General features: G+C 43.0%; 1 pseudogene; it reads left to right on the top strand.

The window, feature by feature from the left end:
• Positions 1-3707: 3707 nt before the first annotated feature.
• On the top strand, positions 3708-4777 carry LOC102851121 (annotated as a pseudogene).
• The last annotated feature ends 859 nt before the right edge of the window (positions 4778-5636 follow it).

Here is a 5636-nt window from a genome sequence, read left to right as displayed (position 1 = left end):
GCACTCAGAAGATCAGGAGACATATTTCATTGGGAAAATCTACTGTCAGGGATTTCTCTAAATTGTTGTTGATTCATTGCCTTCAAGTCAAGCAAGACTCATAGAGACCCTGTGAACAAAAGGCCTGAAGTCCCTCTAACAACTATCGTCATTTATCAAAGTTCATAGAGTTTCAAGAGGCATGTTGTTTAGGAAGTGGATGCCATGCCTGCTTCCAAAAATCATTGTCAGGGATTTTTCAAAATTACTGAGGAGAAATGATGTCAATTTGAAGACAAAGGTGTACCTGATAAAGGCCATAGTCTTTTCTATCACTTTTTATACAAATGAGAACTGGACAATGAATAAGGATCATAGAAGAATAATTGATGCCTCTAAGTTATGGAGTTGGGAAAAAGTAATGGATACTCCAAGACTACCAAAAGAATGAACAGACGTGTCTTGGAGACATTCCAGCCACAGAGCTTCATGAAGGCAATGTAATTGTGAAGACCATGGCCAGGATCAGGCACACCTTTAGTCCCTACACTGACATCATTACTCGTTAGCATTTTGGAAAGATCCCTCCCTGACAGCAGTCTTCCCCAATGCAATTCGTCTTTTGATTTCCTGAGCTGGTGCCAAGAGGGTTGATTGTGGAGCTAAACAAGCTGAAATTGTTAACAACCTCAGTCTCTTCTGAATCTTTCAATTGGCCCAAGGGTGAGAATCTTTATCTTCTTGATATTGAGCTTCAATCCTCATTGAAGACTATAGTGCTTGACCTTCTGCAGCAAACACTTCAGGTTCTCCTCAGTTTAAACATGCAAGGTTGTATCATTTGCATAATGGAAGTTGTTGATGAGTCGTCCTCCAGTCTTGATGCTACATTTTTCCTCATAAACTCTAGCCTCCCAAATATCTGTTCCTCATACAGATTGAAAAGTTATGGAGATAGGACAATCTCTGCTGCACTTGTTTACCAGTTTTAAATCCTGCAGTGTTCCCTTGCTGTGTTCTGAGAACTACTTCCTGGTCCAAGTATAGGTTTTGCAAGAATCTACAGGGAACCTATGAGCCATAGGGATGATGGAAGGAGTGCTCTGGGATTCCTGTACTTCTCATGGTTAGCTAAAGTTAGTTATGATTCACACACTCAAATACGTTTGCAAACACAGATAAACAATCCTCTGGTACTCTTTGCTTTCAGTGAAGTGCTTTTTCCAAATTCCTCAGCTAATTCTGATCTTCCACTATTATAAAAACAGTAGAATATATAGGGCAAGGGAAAACAAGAAGTTCCTCCTAGTAAAACAAGAAACAACTCAATTTCTATCCTCTTCCTTGGCATATTTGCAAGTTATTTTTTATGTTGATATTTCCTACACTCTTACTCCTGATTTAACCTCAAAATGATCAGGTTTTATAGATTCTCTGTAAATGGAAACAAAATGGTACTTAAACAATGGCGTGTATTAGAACACGAGGGAAATGAGAACTTTTGAGGCTTCCCTGCATGAAAGGAAGCTCTCGGGGCCTAGTGGGAAGAAACTGTGCTGTAATCTCAAAGGCATGGGTGGAAATCCTTCAGCAACTCTTCCATGCAATTTACTGCCTCTGAAAGTTGCAAATAGAAATACCATTTGACCCAGAAATTCCACTACTGGGAATTTACCCTAAAGAAAGCATAACCACTACCCAAGCAGATATACACACACCCATGTTTATTGCGGCTTTGTTCACAATGGCAAAGACTTGGCAACAACCCAATTGCCCATCAACAAACAAATGGATAGAGAAGCTCTGGTATATTCACACAATGGAATACTATGCTGCTTTGAAAAACAAGGAACTCATGAACTATTATGCAAAGTGGATAACTCTAGAGGACATTATGCTGAGCGAAATATCTCAGTCACAAAAGGACAAACATTGCATAGGGTCACTGTTGTGAAATGGGACTGATGTCGGCATTGATGGAAGACAGAGAGGGAGGGGAGGAATGATGTATAAAAAGGGATGTTTGATTGGGTATTATTGTCATGACAGGAGCCCAGAATGAAGGCTGCACAGTGGAGTGGACTTGGGGGCAGGGACTATATAACAATAGAAGTTTTTCTTTCACTTTTCAAGAGTAAGTTGGGTGGGAGGAGTGGACAGGGAGAAAAGTGCAATGATGAATGACTGGAACCCTAAGATTTTGTAAACCTTCATAAAAATGAATTTTAAAAATTAAAAAAAACCACAACATTGAAGGTTCACCTATGATTTGGTTCCAACTTGATGGCACACAGAAACAACAACTTGCGTGCAGGTGTAGGTTCATTTGTAGATACACCACAACATAGTACAGTAATTTTTATGATTCTGATATTATTTTGGCAAGATGAGTGGTTTCTATTAGGTTACAAAACCTCATCTCCAATGAGTAGGAATCAGAAACAACTCTTAACTCATCTTTCATCATGCCTCTTAGTCTTTAAGTTTCACAGGAGGAGATTGCCTTCCTAACTCTTAAGGCAGGTTAATAACAGTGTAATTCAGAAAAAAATAGATTCTTTTCCTCTTGTGTCACTAGTGTCCTATCTCAGGATTCTGTAATTGGTTCTCCTCTACATGCTGGAGCCCAGAGCACAGCCCTTAGTTCTCTGTGAATGCACCGTGCTGAATGCCCTTTCACTCTGTCCAGAAGTCTTTCCTAAATGCTACAGCTATGTATCCATAACTCCTTAACACCTCACCTGAATAAGAATCCTGATGTTGGTTTTATACCTATATATGCTTCTGCCCCAAGGGCCGCAGGCTAGCAGTCCAAATAAACAACACCAGCATACCAGATCTAGAGGAGGCAAAGCCATCACCTTGGAAATTATCATATTGTGACAGCATTGTAGTAAAATAAAATAAAATAAAATAAAGAAGAGACACTGGGTAAAAATACAATCCTGGAGCAGAAGTTTAGAGACAAAAAAGCATTCCCCAGTACTGCCTCAGACAAAAATTCTATGCTGACTAGACCTGAAGAAAGCTGAAAGAGGATCCACATCTCACACCATATACAAGAATCAATTCAAGGTGGATCAGAGACCTATAAACCCCAAACCATAAAGTTCATAAGAGATAAATTGGGATCAAGTTTGATGGCCTAGTCTATGATATAAAGAGACAGCCAAATACAGCCAGAAATGAACAATCTGGGGATGATAAAATTGATGAATGGGACCTTCAAAAGAATAAATCCCCGTGTGTATCAAAAACGTTTTCCAACAGAGTGAAAAGAAAGCCTATTGACTAGGAAAAAACTTTTGGCAACACCATTTCATACAAGGGCCTCATATCAAAATCTTATAGAATCCTACAGGGCCTCCACAAAAGACTGATAACACATTTTTAAAATGGAAAGACTTTTTACAGAGGAAGATAGTCAACAGACACAAGATGGTCAACAGACACATGAGGAAAGGCTCAAAATCACTGGCAACAAGAGAGATGCAAATCAAAACCACAATGAGATACAATCTCACTACCATAGTAGTGGCAAAGTTTAATAGGACAGCAAGTAATAAATGCTTGGGAGGATGTGGAGAGGTAGGAAGGCTTATCCATTTTGGCGGGATTGTCAAATGGTACAACCTCCCTAGAAGGCAGTTTGATGTTTTCTCAAAAAGCTGAACATCCCCAGAGCCCTTCTGTCCTGAGGCCCCCGTCTTGGGGTGCCTTCCTTCTCCATGGCAGGATCCCTAACTGCCAACCTTGCCTTTTCGCCCCCACCAGGAGGTGGAGATGAAGGGCCAGGAGGGCCTGGGCCAGACTCAGGCTGGGCTGACCCCCAAGCCTGGCTGAGCTTCCAGGGTGCCTCAGATGGGCCAGGAATCGGACCAGGTGCTGAGTTCTGGGGCATTCCTGCGTGCCCCTTGCCCTACGATTTCTATGGAGGCATGGCATACTGTGGACCTCAGGTTGGCTTGGGGCCTCTGCCCCAAGATGGCCCTGAGACTCCGCGTCCGGAAAGTGAGGCGAACACTGGAGTGGAGAGCAGCTCCGAGAGGGCCTCCCCGGAGCCCAATGCTGCTCCGCCTTCTGCCAAGGTGGACAAGGAGAAGCCGAATGAGGTCGAAGACGAGGACATCAAAACTCGGCAGAAAGATCTCGAGCAATTTTCTAAACTCCTAAAGCAAAAGAGGATCACCCTGGGGTATACCCAAGCTGATGTGGGGCTCACTCTGGGAGTTCTCTTTGGGAAGGTATTTAGCCAAACCACCATCTGTCGCTTGGAGGCTCTGCAGCTTAGTTTCAAGAACATGTGTAAGCTGCAGCCCCTGCTACAGAAGTGGGTTGAGGAGGCAGACAACAATGAAAACCTCCAGGAGATATGCAAAACAGAGACCCTTCTGCAGCAGGCCCGAAAGAGAAAGGAACAAGCATTGAGACACGAGTGAGAGGCAGCCTGGAGAGCCTGTTCCTCCGGTGTCCCAAACCCACCCTGTAGCAGATCAACCACATCACCCAGCAACTCGGCCTTGAGAAGGATGTGGTCCGCGTGTGGTTCTGTAACCGACGTCAGAAGGGCAAACGATCTGGTGGTGACTACTCGCAACGAGAGGATTTTGAGCCTGCTGTCGCTCCTTTCCCAGGAGGACCGGTGCCTTTTCCTTTGGCACCAGGACTCCATTTTGGTGGTCCAGGCTATGGAGGCCCTCACTTTACTACTCTGTACTCCCCGGTCCCTTTCCCTGAGGCGGAAGCCTTCCCCCTTCTCCAGGTCTCTCCTGTGAGCTCTCCCATGCATTCCAACTGAATGAAGTGCCTGTTCTTCCTAGGAATGGGTGGCAGAGGAAAGGAGAAAATTTGGAAATAGCCATAGTATTTGTACTAGGGCTTCTTGGTTTAAGTTCCACACTCACTAAGGAAGGAAGAAATTGGGGGGAACACCTGAAAGAGGATAGGAGATTTGGGGTAGAGTTCAGTGATGCTGATAATTAATCCCCCTTCATCTTAACTAGAAGAATCTTTGCTTTGTTCTTAAATAAAATACTTGGGACCGAGTAAAAAAAAAGTTGAACATACAAATTCTGTATGACATAGCTATTCCACTGGTTGGCATACAGCTATTCCACTGCTTGGCATATACCCCAGGAACATAAGAACTGAAGCGCAAACAGAGATTTGTACACCAATGTTCATAGCAATGTGATTCACCATTGAGAGAACATGGAAACAGCCCAAATGTCCAGCCACAGTTGAATGGATTGAGAAATCATGGTACATTCACACAGTGGAATACTATGCAACATGCAAGAGCAATAATTTTGAAAAATCACTACCTGACTTGTATGTCGAGAGTACAATGCTTTGTGAACGAACTCAGTTCCATAAGGACAAACACTGTATAAGACCATTATTATAGAAATTGATAACTAGTAACATGTGTATGAGGATTCAAGGTGGGGAGAGTAGGAGCAGAGAGGTGGGGATGGGCTGTGGGTGTGACGACAATAATGATAGGGTTACACAATTTGATGGGTGAAAGGAGAGGTGGGTAAAGGAAATTGGAACGATTCTGTATGAAAATAACATAAATGAACTTTGTAAATCCTCCTAAATGTGAGATAGGCATCAACGTGAGAATTTAGCAGCAGTGTGAGGCTCAAGACATC

Source organism: Elephantulus edwardii, unplaced genomic scaffold (genome assembly GCF_000299155.1).
Source record: "Elephantulus edwardii isolate Elephantulus edwardi_28Jun2011 unplaced genomic scaffold, EleEdw1.0 scaffold00368, whole genome shotgun sequence".
Classification (NCBI taxonomy): domain Eukaryota; kingdom Metazoa; phylum Chordata; class Mammalia; order Macroscelidea; family Macroscelididae; genus Elephantulus; species Elephantulus edwardii.
Note: the sequence above shows the minus strand (reverse complement) of the source record. Positions and strands in the feature narration are given on the sequence as shown.